Source organism: Gymnogyps californianus, chromosome 2 (assembly GCF_018139145.2).
Source record: "Gymnogyps californianus isolate 813 chromosome 2, ASM1813914v2, whole genome shotgun sequence".
Classification (NCBI taxonomy): domain Eukaryota; kingdom Metazoa; phylum Chordata; class Aves; order Accipitriformes; family Cathartidae; genus Gymnogyps; species Gymnogyps californianus.
The window spans coordinates 128,006,269-128,027,939 of record NC_059472.1 but is presented as its reverse complement, the minus strand read 5'-3'; the positions used below and the strand labels follow the sequence as shown (position 1 = coordinate 128,027,939).

Genomic DNA, 21,671 nt, shown 5'->3' with positions numbered 1-21,671 from the left:
ATCCTTACTGTAAAGAATTTCTTCCTTGTATCTCATCTAAATCTACCCTCTTTTAGTTTAGAACTAAAGGCCTAAATCCCTACAGGCCCTGGTAAAAAGTCTCCCTCCATCTTTCTCATAAGCCCCCTTTAAGTATTGAAAGGCAGCAGTAAGGCCTTCCTTAGTACTGGGATTTCCAACTAGTGGGGCTGGTTTCCCGGTTAAAATGAAAACGAACTATAAAGCAGGCACCAAGTACAACGAAAAAAGCTCTGCCAGACCTGACTGGGCTCTGTCCAAAGCCAGCTCAGGCTTCAGAGCCACACAGCCCAAAATGAGGCTCAGAAGGCAAGTGGGGCAGCCAGGCAGGGGCAAGGGAGGTGCAGGGCACAAAGATCACTACCAGAGGCAACTTGAACAAGGATGTGAAGCAGTACCAATTTTGTCAAGTGAGGACCAGCTACATAAAGTGGATAAATCCTGACATGGTACCAAGAGAGACGAAAGGATGTCTGAAGAGGATGGGCTAATAACACACAGTAGTGCTACTCCTAACCAGGAGAATCTAACAGCTACTGAAAGTAAAGCTATGGGAATTACTAGTCCTGAGGTGATATTATGTACCCTTGTGGGGAACTGATAAAACTTGATTTTAGTGCTCTGCAAAATAACTCTTGATCCTGGACCTGTTCTTCCATCCTTTGAAGCTCCATGTCCTGCAAGTTTTGCTACATCTGAGAAAAAAGTCCTCAGCTTATGGATAACTCTATAGCCCATCTCTACAATACAACCATAAATCAAACACAGGCGCATGGACCACCCACAGTGTAGGAACAGCAACAACAGAAACACTGCAATGAATGTGTGTTGTTTTTTTTTTTTTAAAGACTTAAAATGTTCTGCTCATACAGATGTGTGATGACCTCTACGAGATGCATAACAGTGTAACAAATGGGTAATTTAGTTGCTCCACAAACCACAGATTATTGTAGTATTTAAGAAAAGATGCCATCTGTAACATGATTGCAAGTCACCAGATAGTGCTTTTCAGACTGATACAGAAGTTTATTTGAACTTTAAGGAAGTAACTGACAAATTATAAAATGCCACCTATTCTAGAGCCTATAAGAAAACACATAAAATCACTTAAGGATTTCTTCTTAGAAAGTACTGCATTTCAAATTATAACCACTTTCTGCAGTATTTAATTATCTGAGATACTTCCTCTGAAAAAATACAGTTCATGTTTCCTGATGTTTCATAACCCAGTTTATAAAACGAAGACTTTAGAGCCAGGCTGCAAGCCAACAATTATCAACTATTATATGGGATTTAGTTACTTCTTAAGTCAAAGGAACTATGTTTAAAGCTATGGAAAAACTTCGGTTTATAAGGAAAACTTTGTTTTCCTTATAAATCATTTCAATAGTGAAACTTGTTTGACCAGTTTCATTATTATGTCAAGAAACTAGGAAGTGTTAAATGAAAACAATCTTGGAGAAGATTGGAATAATTTCAAGCAGAGGGAAATACAAGAAAATAAGTAACTGGCATTTACAAATATTTTTTCTTCAGAGAAATTACTGGTCTTAAATATAGGTCTAAAAGATTAGGAATAGTAAGTAAAACACATGAAATGAGCATTATCACTTTCCCGCCAAAGAATTCTTAACATGATTTAGTTCAAAGCCTGAAAAATCTACAGCATACCAGTCCTGAAACAATTGTGTCAAGCTTACTATGAAGCAAGCACATGGATATATAATTTTAAAACAATTATACCCATGTCTGAAATACTAGGGTTCCTCAAAAACGTCAATTGCAATGTTCTTTTCTAAAGCAATATTCATTGCTTTCCTTAATGAAATACCTATTTTCTTGTTTCCCTAAGAAGAGCTGCAAGAGGCAAAACGGCCAAGGACAAAAGAGATTCACCGTTCAGCAAATGTGGGATGGGGAACGAAAACAGGTGCATTTTGGCAGTCTATTTTAATCATGAAGACGGAGCAGGCAATTTCATTTTTCTTTCTTCCCTCCTCATTTTCACTCAGCAGCCAACAAGAAGCAGCAGATCTATCGACTATATGAATACTATGTTATTGCATGGGTAAGTAAAATCAAGAGATGAAATGGAAGGTAAGAGCAGCAGCCACAGCTTCGAGTTTGCATCTCAAGTATCAAGACTTGCCCGTAGCGTGGTCTACCACTGAACAAGCATAATACCTACTTTGTAAATGAAAGATATCTGGCAGGTTACATGGAAACCCCTGCTGCCTGAAGCTAGTTGTCTTCACTGGTCTGAATGCTGCCTCCAACACTTTGAGTGAGAGAGGAGGGAAGCATTATGCTGCTGAATTTGGCTCACTCTGAACTCACTGTGGGGTAGAAGCCAACATTGTCAAAAGCCTTAATACTTAAAGAAAGATCTCCCAGGCTTGTTCATGAGTGTGTAAATCTTGTCTTATATTAAATGTACATTGAGCTAACCAGAATATTCAAAAGCTGCTATAGCAATTTTCAACAACAATTTTAACTAGTTTCTGAAAGGCATGTATTCTCTAGTAATGGGAAAAAAGCTATTTTTATTAGTTTTTCTAAGTAACAAAATAAAAAGACATTCCCAAAATTATGTAAATCAGTACAATGAGTTCATTATAATTATTTACTATGGCATTATTATGTCATTTTTTAATTTCACAAAGTTGGATGCAGTGAAAAATGATCTTGATATAACCTATAATAAGCAGTCTAAACACTGGAAAATGGTGAAATCGTATAACCACACATGCACACACAAAAAGACTAAGCCACCAAAAGCACAAGTCTTGACTTCTCAGCTTTTTTTGACAGTTCCAAAATTCAGGCACACATCCAGAAGAACTTTCTGCCCCACGTCTGGTCAGTAAAGAAATTGAGGTTAACCTTTAATTTTTAATGTCACCTGCAGCCAGTGACTGCTTTTTCTAATGCAAGTGACAGATAAACAGCAAAACACTCCCAAGATGATACACAAAGCACCACACACCATAAGTGCATTTTTATTTTTATACCAACTCAATTTCTCAAATGGATAACCAATGTTCCTACTAATTTACATTAAGAATTGAGTGAGGCATGAAAATTGTTCTGATGCATAGGCTCTATTTCTTTAATGTACTGCATAGTGTTCTGTACTGCAACACTGGAAAAAACTAACTACACTTAAAAGGTACAGAAACTATACATACAAGAACACAAGCACATATATGTCTTAAAAAAATCACTTCAGAAAGGATTTTAAATTATCCAGAACAGTATGAAGGAAAAATAAACTAAAGTCACTGATGGAAGCCAGTAAAAGCAAAAAATTGTTCCTATTAAAATGAGTTTCTTGACCTTTAATCACTTGAACTAGTGTTCTTCTGTAGACCAATAGTGGTACTTTAAATCTACATTGCTAGCATTTCAACTTTCTAATTCCTTTATACAATTCAACAGTATCACCTTAACATTTGCAAGGTAATTCCAAACTAAACAGAGGGAATATGGCAAATTGAGGTAATATAATCTAGCTATTTAAGGCAAAATTGGCAAGTCTTTAACAGCAAACACTGTATCATTACTAAACACTGCCATGTTGTTAATGTAAGGAGAGGTTTGAATTAGATAGTGAATTGCCCCCTCCAGGTCGGGACTTAGGGCATATTATGGGAGAAAGCAAAGAAAAGCTCCCACTGACACGGTCTATGTTTCACTAGTTTTGTGGAAAGCAGACTTCAATACAGTCATCCATCACTTTTAAAACAAAATACTACAGTCAATATTTTCACTTGTCTTTTAAAATTTAACGTAGTAAAGTGGGGAGAAAAGCACCTATGTCTGTAAAACAAGACTTTTTTTTTACAGAAAGAGTATTTAAAATCATTTTCTGACAACTACAGGAAAGACATCACAAACATCATTTTTATAAATGCTAAATGCGTAACTATGACATTAATGAAAATGAGGCAAACTCAGTTTTTTTTTTTTAAAAACATAGAAAAATTAACTCACATAGTGGCAGGTGCTCAAACACAAAGCAGACAGTTGTCCTTAGAGTGATATTCTCTGCACATTCAGCAGTCAAGTAGCGTTGGGATAAGGCCCAGCCACCAGTAGCAACAAGGAAGCTGGAGTAGCGGTCCCAGTACCAGACTTCTGGAATTGACCTTTGGATGAAGAATAAAGATGCTTGATGAAAAAAATGCTAAAAACATTTTTAATTTTTAGTCTGACCTAAAGGGATTCAAGTGACCTAAGGCATTGGATTTCTTCTGGAAATTTCCATATAACAAAAAGTCAAGTGACTGAAACTAGTATTTTTTTTCAAGTCAAATAAGTATATCACTTAATCATGAAATAAGAGAGATAGAAACAACATGTAAGATAAGTCCACGTGGTTCAATTTATTCATTTTTAAGATGACAATAATGGTAGAGAGACAACTCTAACAACCTGAGCATTATGAAGACTTCTTCAGTATTCAACCTGAAATTTATATCAACATGCAATTTTTGGCTATTTCTCAGCACTATTTTCAATTCCTCCTCCTGTGACTGAACTTCTTAAAAGCGTGTATTTTACAAATTTCAGTAACTTGATATTGTTAGATGTATTTTCTAGAAAGTGGTTAATTCATTATTAATAAGACAAAAAAAATTGTACAGGATTCAATAGCACACTACAGCTGGTTAGAAACACACTAAAAATGTTCAAGGCTATGGTTCTAAGAAAAATTTAACAAATCAAATTCCAGCAACTGATCTGCCATCTATCTTCTATTAACTCTCTTTTAACTGTTTGAAAATGCACTTGTAAATCAAGAAAAAAAATCTTTTTTAAAAAATCTCTCTTCAAAACATGTTTATGCAGAATTTTTCAACTACTGTGAGATAATTAAACTCTATTCACATAATGATGGGATATACTGCTATTTTAAAATAATTTTTCCTGTTACAAATATGTAAAACTAATAGTGCTGAATTGGAAACAGCATCTTCCCTTTTTGAAAAGCTGGTACTTTACTCTGTTTCTACAGTGTTCCCATCAGAAAACCTAAGACGACAACCATCTAGACACATTTAAAAAAAAAAAAAAAAAAAAAGTCCTAGAAGACACTGATTTTGCAGGTAAGTACCCAAATAGCTCCTGTAATCTGACCACTGTTGTCAAAACAAATTAAATTGCATTTAGAAATAAACTATGAAAAACATACTCACTTCGAAGGAATAAATTTTGGGATTTCTTTTTAAGAAATTAAATCAAATACAATTGTCTACACATGAGTATATTAAACAGTTCCAGCTAAATAGTGGTTTTGTTTTTTTTTTTTTTAATTTGGATTAGCATCCTAGTTGCAATATACTAGCATATAAACGTATTTTTATTCTAGAGCATACTTTGAGTTATTAAGCCTGGCATTAAATTTTGTAACAAGATGTAATATATCTAATTGAAGAGGGCTTAGAGTATTCCTGTATTACTTATTAATATGTTAAGTGAATGTTTGGACAATTGATTTCAACTAAGTTTTGTGACTAAAACATGTGACAAAATACAATTTTCGAATTACATAGTCCATTTGTCATAACTACTGCTCTTTCTACTTTCTGTAGGTGTTAACAAATTAAGCAAAAAAGCCACACTGACTAAATAGAGGACAGTAGCCAATTCAGAATTTAAAAGCAACCATCAGCATCATTTCTATACAGCCATTAGCAAAGTATTTTTACTGCTTCTCCTTGCTGTTCTGCTTTCCTTCTTTTGCTTTTTATACCCTCCTTCCTGCATTTTCCCCTTAAACAAACCAAAGCCTGCAAATAAAGAACAGTGAATATCTATATTTGCAGAGGACTTACTACAGTGAGACCATAGTCTTGTACTGAAGTAATAATGAATAACAAATTTATTGCTCAAGTAACACAAGTCAATTCAGCCACAGCTGGATCCAATCAGGGACTGGTTTGCTTAGAAAGATCAATATATTTAACATACTAATCCTGTAAATTCTTACTGAAACAACAGAAACATCCCCAGCCAATGACTTAAATAATGTTTATATAGCAAAAGAAATAGAAAATATTACTCTATATAAATTGTGAAAACAGAGGTGATGACAATGTATTTCATACCACTGCCGCACAATGATTTTCACATTATTCATACAGTTGTGATAGTAGTTTGCAACAAGTTACACTGTAGAACGGTCTCTATCCCTGCATTGATGTTTTCCGAGTTATAAATGAGTCGAATAGAGTATGGAGAATGGGAAAAGTATGTCTCCCCATTTAAGCATTTGGACTAGCCAAAATCAAGACACAGACTTACTGTGAATACGAAGAAAATTGTATCAGTGGAAATAAAAAAAAAGAGAAGATATGAATAAGTTACTGAAATAATTTACAAAACAGAATATAGGATTATGTTAAGATTTGTATAACATGACACAAGATATAAAGATTAATTTTCTTGAAAAGTAAGAAAGAAACTAACTTGACTACATGAACCAGAGAGTATCAGTAAGCAGAAACAGGAAAGAAACTGCCTGTATTTTAGCAAAGGTGATGACATCCTCATGTAGACTGCTCACTTTGAAGGATCCATACTAGATATTTCTGGAACCTACATGGGAACTACATAAATTAATACCATGGCAAAGGCAGACCATCTGCCAGACTTCTTGAACATTATTTACAGAAAATAGTCTTCAAAATATGAATAAAGAGCTTTCCTTGCTTGTGTAGATGCCTGCATACCCACATAGGAGGGAGGAAAGCCAGAGTTTGGTATCATGTCATATGCTAGTAGAAGGTTCCTAACAATTAGAGTTACTCCAATGTTGAAATAAGTAGGTATCAGGAAGAAAATGCAGATATTTTAACTTAAACTTCTAAATGGAAGTGTTTAGGAAAGCTATATTTTGCAGCTAACAAAACAGGCACAGTAGTACATGCTTTCCAAGGGAGTCTTTATGTTTCCCATGGTCCACTAGTCCTAAAACTATGCTCCTGCTCAGAAGATTGAGAACATGAAAACATCCCAATGCTTTGCCACTTGTTCTCAGTAAGTCTTACTTCACTATCCTTTCAACATATATTAAACTAAAGCCACTTAACAGGGCAGGGGGAGGCAAAGGGAGTGGAAACAAAGAAAAGAAACTAGCTTAATTTTGCTATTCTCTGTTCTTTTTCCCCCAATACTGTTTCCCTCAAAAAGAAATTACACAACTAAGAAGAAATGCAGCAAATCATATAAATCACCTTGATATTTCACCATTTTAGTAAATACATTTGATTCTCTTCTGTCGTGGTTTAACCCCAGCCAGCAACTAAGCACTACTCAGCCGCTTCCCCCTCCCCCTCCCAGTGGGGTGAGGAGGAGGAAAGCAAAGGAAAAAAAAAGTAAAACTCGTGGGTTGAGATAAGAACAGTTTAATAACTAAAGTAAAATATAATACTAACAATAGTAATAATGAAATATAATAATAATAGTAATGAAAAGGAATACAACAAAAAAAAGGAAGGGGGGGGGGAAGGAAAAAAACCAGTGATGCACAATGCAATTGCTCACCACCCGCTGACCAATGCCCAGTTAGTTCCCGAACCGCGATCCGCGCCTCCTGGCCAACTCCCCCCTGTTTATATACTGGGCATGACGTTCCATGGTATGGAATATCCCTTTGGCTAGTTCAGGTCAGCTGCCCCGGCTCTGCTCCCTCCCAGCTTCTTGCACACCTGCTTGCTGGCAGAGCATGGGAAACTGAAAAGTCCTTGGCTGAAGATAAGCGCTACTTAGCAACAACTAAAACATCAGTGTGTTATCAACATCATTCTCACACTAAATCCAAAACACAGCACTGTACCAGCTACTAAAAAGAAAGTTAACTCTGTCCCAGCCGAAACCAGGACATCTTCTCATCAAGATTCAATGGTGTTTCAAAGATCTGTGCTGGATCTAAACCTGAATGCTTTTCACACAGTCTTTCCATTTAAGTAAGTAAACTTTAGATTACAGTTTAATTTTCAATAGCCACGTATTACTTTTTTGACATCTGTCCACCATAATACTGTACCAGAATTAAAAACTAAAAATACTGAAACCGACATCAAGCTGTACTGAAAGTATTTAAAGAACAACAATTTGTTTAAAAACAGAATACATGGCATGCTTAAAGTATGGAATTTGGTTACTGAATAGAGTCTAGGAATGTCCCACTTCTGCATTGCTTCTCAGGTATACATATGCACAAAAAAGCATTTTAAGATGCCAGAAGCTGCGTAAGATACTCACTTGTATAGGTCTATTAAATCTGTGAACGCAGGAGCTGCTGCATTTCACAGTCTATTATTTATATGACAGAATGAAGATCTGAAAACATGAAATATAGCCTTAAATTATTCACTTATTCTTTTCACAAAAGGAGAAACCGTCAATCTAACACTAAAAGACTTCAAGCATATTTCTAAAGGTTTCATGAAAATTGCCTTATTTATCAAAACTTTATTCCCTCCGTTTGTTCATTAAATACTGTAACTTTGCATTAAGGTCAAGCAGTGTCAACCAATTACTGTTGTTGGAAAAGTCCTCCTTCCTTAATACTCAAAGAAACCACGGTATATAGTGAATTATTTTAATAGGCAAACTGAACACTGTTTACCCAAAGTACATTTCAACCATAAAAATGTATTTTAAGGGTTTCTATCAACAATCAATTACAGTACTATTTATTATCACAGCAGTATTAAGCATGATTCTTTGTCTGCTTAAATGCCAGCCTTAAAAAAATATACATCTGTTTTAGCATATTCAGCAATATTCTGTTCTTAGCTCATACTAAAGAAAAGTAACAAAAATTAAGTGACCTATAAAGCAAACTGAAAGGTAAAAGATAAAACATTGAATTTTAAAGAGACAATATCAATTGGTATAAACATTCGGCTTCTGTCCTCATTCTCTGTTGGTGAGCAAGAGGGCTTGGCTTATATGACAGACCTGAAAAAAAATCCACCCTGCTTTCACTGCTCCTAATTTTATAGTTTTATTTTAGGGTAAAATTCTCTGTCTTGCAATATACAAGAAGAATAAGTGAACAACAGATGAATGATGGATTTTAAGCAGTTACGCACAAGTTTATTAAACATCAAGAAAAGGGCCATCATACCAAAGTCACAGTCATTCAGGATAAAAGGATTTCCATAAGATATTTTGATGTAACAATTTGGAATAGAGTCCCCCTTGTCTTAATTCAATCTTTTCCCCAACCCATTTTAATGGCTTGCATTTCAAAAGGCTATGATGATTTTAGTATGTAATCACCTTTATCTTTACACTTCACATAAGCAAAATTTTGGATCTCATTTCCCTTTGGAACTGACCTGTTTACTGCTATTCCACCTAGTACATAAGATGTGATGAAAGAACACTTAATTTTCTGATGGTAACCTTTGAAATCTTACTGCTATGAGCCCAACTGTGCCTTTCTGAAGTTACAAAACAAGCAAAACCAAAGAAAATTTCTTCTACGCATCCTGTCAGCTTGTCTCACTAGAAAAAAGTTTTCATCCACATCCTGTATCAGTGATCAATGAGACCTACAGTGATACAAGACACACATACCATTGCTACAAACAAGAAGAAGAAATAACGTAACAAAAGGAATGAAAAAAAACCTGAAAAGAGTCATGCTGAAAATTACGGAGGAAGAGAGACGTAACAGAGTAGGATCTGTTGTCTCATTATTTCTAAGAGATTAGAATAAAGAAAATCAAAAGAAATAGGAAAAAAAAAAAAAACCAACCAAACTTAGAACAAGTCCTCTCCTGTCCCCCTAGGTGGGATAAGTCCCACCTACAAGTTCCAGTCTACCAGTGAAACCTGAAAAGATTTTAGAACCAATTATCGCACAACCAAATTTCTAGAAGAAGATGTAAGAAGATACAGGAAGACAAAGGAAAAACTATAGATCTCTTCAATCTCATCTGAATTACTTCACTGGAAGGGTGTTAACTGGCTTCATGGATGAGAGGTAACAGTAGATGTGATACAAGCTTGAGATTAGATTTTAAACATGTTCTGCATTGCCATTGCCAATATAACGAAATACTGTCCAGACATAATCACCATAAGCTGGACACAAAAATGATTGAAATCAGAGAGCCGTTGTTCTTGAAAAGAAACTTTCAACAGCTCTGTCAAACCGGGTATATATTTCAAATGGATCTCAGAGACATCTGTTTAGAGCTGTTTCTATCTGGTATTTTCTTAACAATCCTAGTGACTCGAAGGCAGTGTGGTTATAAAATCAGCAGGTAATACAATGCTGGAAGAAACTAGCAGCACCTCAGAGGACAGGATCTGATTTCTGAATGCTTTTGAAAAATGGGAGATATGGTCAGAAATCAACAAGGTGATTCAAGACAAATCTGAAGTGCTATATTTAGAAAAGACGCATCATAGACATGAACACAAAATGGACCAGCAATAGAACATTACACAGGAAATCAACGGATAGGGAAGAATACAAATCAAAAGAGTAAATTTTGTGGCATCTTTCAAAAACACATCTCACTGAAATAGGCTGGCAAGCATGTGATGTGTGTGGGTGTGTGCACACATGTATGCGCATGCATGTGCAGAGCTGGTAATTACTTTTTTCCATCTCTTAGTGTGCTTTATACAGATTTGGACATCATAATTCTTAGAAAGATGTAGGCAAACTATGAAAAGTCAACGGGAGTGTGACTTCTAGGAGTGCTGGAGTATTTCATTCACTGAAGCGTCTCAAGAAAAGGTTTGATCAATGTACTTGATCCTGCAGCAGGAAAGATTGAAAAAGATGATAATCTGCTATCTTCCAGGCAATACATTTGTCCAATACCAGTCCACCTGCCACAGCCAACCACAGTAAGAGACTGAAGAAAAAGGAAGGGTGCCTCTGTGCATCTTCAACAGCATAAGCTCTCTCACTTACTTCCTATCTTCAGACTCCTGTATTCAAATCATCACACGAACTTCCCGTGCTACCAGATAGGTGGAGAACAGATTATTACTCTGCATAGTTGCTTTTAAATTTCCTCAACATGAGCCAATACTAGATTGAGCACATCTGTGGGTAACTTTTCCTGTTTTATCATTCTTTGGCTAAAATTACCTAGCATTGTATGTAAGAAAAAAAATGCATCACAGATCATTTTTATTTTCATGTTACATGTGTGCCCTTAAAAGGAGCATAAACAGCTTTACATATGAAAACCTAACACACAAATAGTACAGTTAAAGAAATTATATCCTGAACTGCACAACACTAAAACAAAGTGTTTTTAGAAGGCCTTCTTTCCCTGTGCTGGCTTCTTCAGCCATTTCATGGATAGCTCTTAATAATTCCTTACCTTATGTCCTGTAATAACAATCGAAAATTGTTTGCAAAATGAAAGTGGCATGCTAATCAACAGCTCTTCTGCAAATTAGAGAACAATCTTCAGCTTTATGGGACATGTCATTTCAGTATAGTGGATCAGAAGAAATGGATCTTGTCTACTGACGAAACCTTCCTTGTGAGGATAGAGGGAATAAGCTCTGCTCTTCTAGATCCATCAGCTCTACGGGATAACACTAGCCAGCAGTGGGAGATATGGAGGTGGGTTGTAAGATAAGGAACAGGCTAGAGGCAAGAAGAGCTGTTATAATTATAGCTGGGAACACAGAATTTGTTAAAGGAAGTCTACTGTATAATTACATTTGAAAATTTAGCAAGATGCCCAGAGGCTGGCTTGCAGCTGTCAGGAACTGGTAATGCTAGAGTTCTGCTCAGGAGGCAATGACTACTGCAGCTAAGCACACCTCCCTGTAGTTGAGCTGACTTTGACAAGGCAAAGGAATGACTTCAGCTAAAACGAGTAAGATTACACGGCACGTGAGATTATACCTATTCTCAGTAAAAAGTGTTCAGAGATTGGGCATTATTTTAAAGGAAATTACATGTAAATCTGCTGGTTTCGATACTACATTAAATATATTTTTTGAATGAGTGACAACGGTAGTATTTTGTGAATTGCATATTTTATTTAATAACAGTTAAAATTCAGGTGTTTTTTTAAGATATTAATTCATAATCAAATTAACCTCATCTACAGGTTAATATCGGTTTGCATACAAAGTCACTTTGGTTTAACTGGCCCAATCAAATGAAAATGAACAAGTGAAATCCAGACAGAATGCAAGATTAAAAAAAAAAAAAAAAAAAAAAATCTGTATATCTGTTTCTTCCTTGGATTTAGAACTGAAGTGATCTTGCTACTGAGAAACAAACGGTAAACTACAAACACTTACTCAAAGCAGTAATCTGCACACAAACTGATCAAGTACGAAATATGATTAAGCCATTTTGGAAAAAAAAGGTAGGATTGAACAATTGAAAAAATTGCTCATTTTATATGAAGTTAGTGATTCTACTTAAAAAAGTATATTCTGCTAATGCAAATATTAGCAAATTGAGTGCTGAGCATGTTGGAAATTATCACCAACCATAAGTATTACTGGTGTTTATTTAAAACATATCTGGATAAAGAATTGAGCAAGAATCATAATACAGCCATAAATTTGACCATATTTGGAATTTTAGCAGAATTCAAAATTATGTCATTATATTGTCATCACAAGAAACTAAAAAGCTCTAGAAGACAGAGCAGAGACTGTAAGCCTAAAACAAAACTTTATAGTAGAGTTATTTCTAAATGCTATGACAGCTGCTTCTTTTATTTCAGACTTACAGTTTTATAAGAAATTTAAGCATATATGTCTACTTGGCATTATGGACTGTAAGGAGAGAAAGCTGAGGGTTATTTCACCTTTAGTTAAACCAACTACTGCTTCCATTTTGAAAAGGTGAAGATTGAACAAAGGGCTTAAATCCTCACTCAAATAATGTCTAAGTGCTGAAATCATAAGTACAGGCAGCACATCAACTATTCCATATTTGCTCCATCAGCCTAAAGATATTCTTGTTTGATGCCTCATTATTATAATCAGTTTAAATATTACAGTTGTCTTTTCTATAGAAAGGTAGAAATATTTTCTAAGTATCATAGACTTTGCTCATTTAGAAAAATGTTCTCAACTTAAGACTGAATAAAAGGTTCCTTTCCATGCATCAAGTCTGGCTTTTGCTCAGTGTAACAAGACTGTAACAGGACTGATTTTTGCTATCTATAACATCTCATTTAAGGAGGAGGGAGGAAAAAAACGTAAAAATCAGCTATTTTATACCAATTTTTCTTCTCTAATTTTCATTATATGAAGAAGGACATTTGAAGGATGATCATTTCAACAAAAGAGGGTCACCTATTGAACATACAAAGTTTCTGTTTGACTTTTACAGATAATTAATCTTTAGAATTTAATTTATTCATTTGCTTTCATTTTGAAAGTAAAATACAGTCACTTGAAAAATTCAAGTCTTTGAAAGACATACAAATTAAATTTAAGTACTTTTTTGAAAAAGAGAAATTAAAATTCATTTTGAAAGAAACTTCAGGAGCATAATACTGATTTCAGACAGTGACCTAGGTTTTATTCAAGTATGATCTTTTCAGGACTGTCTAACATCAAGTATTTGAAGCCTTGGTCAATTCTGATTGCACAGATATTGCAAATGTAAAAGAAAAATGTCAGGCTTCATATTGATTTCCTTTACTTCAAGCATAATAGTTTCCTATGTTGACTTTTGTCGTATTCATCTATATTACACTACATAATGCAGTTTTAAGGACTGCAATAATCCCTTCAGGAATGTACAGAGAAGATCTCAGTCTTTCATCTAAAATATTACTGTAGAAGAACAAAAGCATTTTCATGAAATAGTTAACCTCATGTATCAACAATTCCACAGTAAAATATAAGAAAGCAAACTACATTAAATTGCTGATAGTTGCATGTTCTTGTTGTTGCTCTGGACAAAGAAAAGCCTTTAAATGTCTTAATATTGATTTTGAAAGAAAAAGACTGTCTTACATGGAATTTTTCTGTAGATTCCAAAATGTAAGCACACAAATCTATAAATCTAGGGGGCACTTTTACCTTTATTTTAATACACAAAAAAACCCTAAACATAAAAACAAAACAGAAGAAAGGAAAGTCACAATGACCTTCCTTGCTAGTACATAATGCAAAATGAACACTGCTCACATTTGTAGAAAATGCACTCTTCCCAAGATACGAACCTTTTAATCAAAAAGCTTTCTATGGAAATAACATTTTCCAATACAATTGACAAGTGCTAGTTCCCCAACTGCCAAAAAAATGAATGAAATCTGGCTGTGGTTCCAAGTAGCTCTACTTCTTCTGCAACATGATGTTTCTATCATCACAAGTGTAGTGTGTATTCAATATGGTTTTAACACACAGGGACGTACAATACCATACCTTGAACGGCAAATGCTGAAGACCAGTCCCACTAAAGCTCAAAGAATGTGAATCAAAAGACAGCTTGCTGTATCTCTGCCAAAACTTGTTTTGGCTCTGCACATATCTGTAAGAGACTACCCTGTCTTTTACATTATAACTATCTTGAAAAAGAATATTTGCCAGTTTTATGTTTTAGGTAAGGAGTTATGACTTCTGTTACTCTTACCACTACAGGTATCCATAACATACAATAATTTGTGTTTTCCCCCTTCTCTTATTAGCACTTATCTATGTATCTATCCACTGAAACCAGCAATTTTAAAAAAAGTTGCACGGCACAACACAACTAGGTATATTAAGTCAACATTTACAAGAGTTTTAAGACATATGACCATTTCTATGAGATTCAGGTTATCCATCCACATGAAGGCATACTTTAACATAATGGTACTTACAATGGGAAGAAAATAGCCTACTGTTTCTAAAATTGCTTTCAGATATTTTAAATAGTTTGCCTCTATTCTTTTCCTCATAAAATAGGGGATGTCAAAGAGCATATAAAAATTCCTAAATTAAGGAAAGAAAAACAAGAATGCACATTGTATATAAAGTAGTAATAGGCAGAGACAACTTCACTAGGCTGTGACATATGACATCTGGTAGACTATTATCATAATAAATGGGAAAAGTAGGTGAAATTCTGTCAACAGCAAGGTATGAAGAAATGCATCTTCATCAGAATGACAAACATATCTGCCTTTAACAAACACAGGTCAAACTGAAATTCAAGTATCTATGAGTTAAATATTTTCACTTTATTTAATCCCCTTTTTTTTATTTTAACAATTTCACTGAAGCATAACATCTTCATTTATCAGAGATATGTATTTATGTAATTTAATTTCTTTTTAGTGAGGATAAATTAAACTTGCTAATAATTAATGGCTAAAAACTCACAAGAAATAGCCTATTACTTTTTCACACTTTTACAAATCACTTTATGCAAAATAGTAACTTAGATTGTCAAACAACAGTCTAAAAATACTATACATTGATCTGTGACTCCTGTTGGTATACACATGCAGGTATCTCACAGGTGTTGAAATAGCTTCAGCTCTGCAGTTGACCAGCTGAATGGTAAAACCACCAATCTCCTGGGGATCATACTACATATTTGATGGCATGTGCAAGCTACAAAAAAAATTTTCTTATCTAAAAGAAAGAAGAGGGAAACGGTGAGTTTCTGAAGGTAGGTCATGTTCCCACAACTCATGTTTCTTATGGTTCATTTTGCTCCATGCTTTATTTTTCAATTTCATGTCATCAGATGAGAACAAATCAAAAGAACTATCATAAAATTCTTATTCTATGGAGACTGAAAATTGTCATTGGGTGCTTTAAAAAAAGTCAGAATATTGGTTTTTTATTTGTGACTAAAGGCAAGACCTAATTTATATTTAGTCCTTTCAAAACTAGATATATACCTGCAAAGTAACACTTACCAGACTATAACAATTTTCTGCATGTAAAAAAGTAGCAAAAGTTTGAAAGTCACTGAGTGAACAGTCGAGTCACAATGCAACAATGGGTTTTTGTAACAGTCACGGATGGAAGAATTCAGGAAAGTAAACAGAAGAAGCATTTTTTTTACTTGTTTTTGATATGAAAAGTTACTTGGAAAAGCAAATTCCCCAGAGGTACTGAAATACAAAATTTTGAAAGAAAGATGGTGGGGAAAAAAGGTGGAATATTAATATCACTGTATTCCTAGATACCCGTTTGCTTGATGCCTTGTTAGTTTTGGGATCTTTCCAATGCTGTGCTGGTGAAGACAGTCTGTATGATGGTACTTACTTTTAAACCGCTTTCAAGAAATTAATGAGTGATTTGGTCACATATTTTCAGACTTCAGCAGAAGCTGATGGCATTAAGATACCAGAAAGATTGATCTGGCAATTGTGTCTCTATCTCATGTGTACTCTCACTTCATAACTATTGTCTCTTGTAACACATAAATGAGGCTGCTAGAAGTGTAAGGAAGGAAACCACAAAAATGTTGCAATTTCGATACACTCTAATAAATGCATGACAACAGCTTAATGCTGATTTAAGGTGATCTAACAGGAGACTGGCCCAAACAGATATCCCATTTTGGCCCTGTCACTACCCTCCTCCAGAAGATAAGTTTCTGCTGTGAACCAACTTGTGTGCAACCTCTCCCTCTTCTATCATTCACTGACAAAAAAGCGTGGAAACACAAACCTATTCCAAACTTCTTCAAGCATAAGAAGATGGATCATCAAGAAAGATGGAGTAAGGCAGCTAATATGTCCAAAGAAAGATATGTAAGGAAAGCAGAGATTTCCTTTTACATGGGTTGAATGGCTAACCCATTTTGTATGGTTGCAATTCTGTTCTCATATCAATTTTATTGTTTTTAAATCAACTATCAGAAGCATCTGGAACATAAAATAAATAACTTCCTGCTTTCTCTTTAACACCAATTCAAATGAATGCATAAAGACTTGCACAAGAATTTAATAAAGGAGGATGGGGAGATCTACTGCTGCATGAAGTTGGGGTGGGGATGATGTCAGTGAGCTAGGGCCCAGATTCCACTCTTACTGGTAGGTGTTGACACCCATTCTTCAAAAAGCTGGGCAAGTCACATCCTGCTGGAAGCGATGAGAATGGCACTTGTACTTCAGAAGTTCTACTTCTCTTTCTGCAGTGTAGCACAGTTGCAATAGGAAAAGTAGGTTATAAATAGACTTAACACAGTGCTCTACCTATTTACTGGACTGAACTTATGGATAAGTGTTTACTGCTCTTCCACTCAGCAACAAAAGAGGAAAAAAGAGAATAAACAAAATACAATAACCCTGGTAGATGGTAAGTGGTGATAGCAAAATGATTACAATTTCAGTTCATGATAACTCTGTGATTTTAAAATTTGTTCATGCCCAAAATTGAAATAAGAAGAGTATCTACTGAACATTACCATCAACATACATGGCTGCATAACACTTCATAACTTGGTTACTAAAAGCTTTAACTAAAAGATCCAGGTTTAACTCACTATTCTGTCTGACTCAGAGCACAGTTTTGCATCCTGAATCAGTCCACATAAAGAAGACAGATTTGCACATAGCACGTTCCAAAACAACACAGTAGCTGTACAGGGGCAGGATCTTCCTTTCTCACTTAAAACTCTTCCATAGATGCTTTCTGGAAAGAGACAGGTCTTTGCACATTTCAATAAAATTACCCTTCAGCAAGTATGTGTTGCCCATCAACTCTACTAGAAGCTGCAATGAAACTGGAATAGCTTCGCATAACCTGATAAAGATACGCTTCTGACTTCACTATGTTTCTCAACAGCAGAAGCAGCAAACTTCTGATGTTGAAGGCAAGGAATTTGTTAGTCCACATCAGAGGTTTTTGGTGAAGTTTCTTCAATAGATTTAGCAGGAGCATGGATAAAGATGTATCACAGAAAAAAGAAAAGTCACAAGTAAAAGAAAATAGACACATTTCATAAGTTTTCAACACTCAGCTAAAGTTCTCAGTGATTCCAATTCCGTGCTTGCAGTGGGCAGTACTAAAGGGCAAGACTTTTTAAGGCTGAGAAATGCTTTAGGAGACAATAAATACACTCAAAGCTTCAGACTGATCTTGCTGGTAACACCACCTTCATTTTTTCAAGCACATCTACTCAAGTTAGAGAGCATTTCACAAATCATGTCTTAACAGAAAAACTGCATCAATTTGCTACCCTAATCTGACCATATTTAATAACAGAACTCGTATTCAAAACAGCAGTTATACTTAGCTCGAGAGGAAGATTTTAAAATAAAAAACTATAATTAAATACAGTGGACTTTGGAGAATTGAAAACAAAGAAAACTCACAATCATTAACTGTTACAGATACAAGAGAAACTAAAATAAGGTACAGAAGGTAAACAAATGAGACATGGTGTGTTTCAATATATTTCTTGTGTTCTTTTTCATTTTACAATCCAAATACAAAAGCAGGTATCTCAAACTTCATCCACAGAAATTATCTAAAATTATGAAAACATTACGATTTTATAAATAAAAATATAATACAACTATTAATGCTAGAAAGCATCAATTTAAGCTCATTTACTTTCAGAGAAAAAAAAAAAAAGACCATATTTGTTAATTCCTTAATGTAAACTTACAATTGATAAGGTAAACTTGAAGAACCTGGTAATTCAATCACAGTAATCTAAATGACCACCTAATAGCCAAAAAAATAATAGATCTAGTGCATATTTTACTCTGTGGCATAAAGTTGTTGACAATACATTCCTCAATAAAGAAAAATTGAATTATAGCCTTAGGGTGGTTTAATTTGGTACAAATTTTGAATAATGTTATATACATTTCCAAAGCAGATGCTAAGAGACTCTACAAGGACACTCAGCTCAATCAGAAGCCAGATTCAAGTTCCATCTGGAACAAAACAGTTCCACAGCTCTATTACAATTAGCAGAGTCACCAATGTCAGACTCAAAAGTTGGGCAATGTGAAACTCTTTCTCTTCAAAATACAGCTATTAGCCCAGAAACCAAAGAAGTAGTTCACACATTTTTAAAACAGAACTTTGTAAGCAGTCACAAACTTGTGCTTCTGTAGCTAGGATGAAAACTCTCATTTGTATTATTATGGTCATGTGAATCATGAAGACTATCCAGACATAATGATTTTATATTACCTCTCCCATTGCATGCATGTAGCATTAAAAATCACATGTGTTCAAGTAGCTGCAATACTCAAAATATCAGCAGGCTGAAAATAGCACAGAAGCTATTTGCATGAAATAAAATTCAAGACTGATTTCAAATTGCCTTGATCTTTGCCTTCCCAATTCCCAGACTTCTTGTTATGAAAGAAAACATTTTCCCAACATGTTATGCTGAAGAACGGCATCCTGAAGTGATCCATCTTTAGATAAAGTAAGAACAGAATTACCTATGAAACCTAATGGCTGAAAGTCAAAGCCTAATTCTGCAGCCAAATATTCAATGTAACAGCGTTTTCCTAGATTTACGCAAAAAACAAATTTCAGCTCAAGTTTACTAAAAGAAAGCATCCTTTCAAAGCACAATTCAGCAAACAGCAGTGCTGATACACAGACAGTAACAAACATGGTCAAGACAGAAAAACAAAATATGCCACATGCCTTAAATTTACTAATTTACCATTTAAATAAATAATGCATCACACAAATAAGCAATCCTGAATGTGGAAGTTAGAAATCAAATGCCCACATCTTGCATCTCTTTCCCCCCAAATAAATCCACAATGGATAAGTAGCAACACAGACTTTTAAAAAATTACATCTCATTACACACATTTTCGTCAAGAAAAGACTCGGTTAAAGAGCATATTTATGTTTTTCCAGTTGCTGGTTACATTAATCAGCCTGATTTCTATCATGAAATAGTAAGCTGCTAGGTCTGAAAATATCTACAATGTTAATATCCAGAGAAGAACAAAGTGAAGAAAGAGATGACTGTAGCCACTGTCCAGTTAGCAGCCTATACTGTTCTGCAATGAAGAAGTAAATTTCAACTTCCAAAAAGAATAGTAATATTCACAATTTTATATTTAGTACCTTTAATTAGTGTTCAAATACTATCCAATAATCTCCATATCTGAAATTTAATCTTCTAAACCTTTAGAGAGAAAAATTAACAATCTGGAACAACAATGCGACTTTGTCCTTAATCTGACTCTTGTTATTTCTGGGAATAGCCCACAAGAGATCTATTGCCAACACCATGCAGGAGGATGGAGGCATTTAGAAGAAACAAACAGGAAAGTCTGGTGGAAATCTAAACAGGGAAGAAAGATGTCAAAATTAAGATCACTGCAACCCAATCAGTGCCTTTGACAGAACATTGCCTTTTTAAGGCAGTGGTCAACAAGAGTGTCCAAGGCTGCTGGTTACACCAGAAAGGGCCAAGGGCATCCACAAATTCCAGTACTGACAAAACCATGCTGAAATGATCACTGTATTTCAGTTCCACACATGAACATAGCGGCCCATCAAAACAGCCAGCTTCCCTATTAGTTAAAGCAGGTTTTCTGAAAGATTAAAAAATAAAATAGCACCCAAAAATTAAAATGTTAATTGACAGAAAACAAAGTATTATAATTGAAACATATGTCTCAAAGCCTGGGCTGGGGCCACACCACAAGGCTAAGGAGTCTTTCCAAGAGTGTCCAGGAAACTATCAAATTCTTCCTCAAAGAAATATCCATGGTGGTAATTGATTATTCATGATAGAGAAATGTTTGGATAGCATTGGTCCTGGTAACCATCTAACTGCAGCGATACAGAGTGAAGCATGGGCCTCAAAAGGTTTCTCCAAGAATTATCTTTCTCAATGTTGAATACATAAAAGCATTATCAAGATCAGGCACGTATATAAGGCTTTTGCAACAATAAGGAACTATTTAGCTCATTTCCACAAGCAGTAATCACTCACACTTTCAACCTTCAGCACGTTTTTTTATGAAGGTTTGGACTGCGATGTAAAGCTATCCAAATTTAATCCATGATCTGTGGCTCTTGTGGCAGAGTCATGAACTTGCATAACTCTGGACAGAAATAGTGCAGCGACTGAAGAATCTTTCCTTCCTCATTTAAATATTCAGTAACCTAACAGGGAGCAAACATAACCAGCGGTAGTTTACTCCTCAGTATCATGTTACCTGTCCCCCTAAGCAAGTCATGAAATGACTTGACAAAGGCCAACTACAAGCTTATTTAGCTTCAGACCAAGCAAGGGACAGAAAGCACTTAGCAGCATCTCTGAACGATCTCTTTGTCAATGAAGAGGAAAAAATATTAATTTTCACTATTCTGTATATCTCAACAGCCCTTGACCAATGCTGAACTCTCACCTACTTTAAAAGAAGTGACACAAGTCCTGATTACTGAATTAGTGATTTGAGTTATTCTGGTAGAAAACTCCAGATGATTCCCAGGAGTCCCTTGCCTGTGAAATTTCTAAAGTATCATTTCTTTTTCTGCTCCTTCTCAAGATCTACATGCAGCTGTTCCGAGACTTGGTAAGTGACACAGGCATAGGATTAACAGTGTACCAATACACCATTCCAACTGCCTCCTGTGATCATGTCACCACCTTAAAGCACTTGGAGAAAACCACCTCATGGACAAACAGCTGGCTGATGTTGAACCCAGTGAAGAGACTGGAGAGGGGATGGTCAAAAGAA

General features: G+C 35.1%; 1 protein-coding gene across 2 annotated transcripts in view; it reads right to left on the bottom strand.

The window, feature by feature from the left end:
• Window positions 1-21,671, bottom strand: part of TBC1D5 (TBC1 domain family member 5) — a 311,060-nt gene that overhangs the window by 256,834 nt on the left and 32,555 nt on the right. For both annotated transcript variants that reach the window (XM_050891710.1, XM_050891711.1), the window contains exon 3: window positions 4,012-4,166. The gene's annotated coding sequence lies outside the window, so the exon portion shown is untranslated. The remainder of the gene's footprint in view (window positions 1-4,011; window positions 4,167-21,671) is intronic.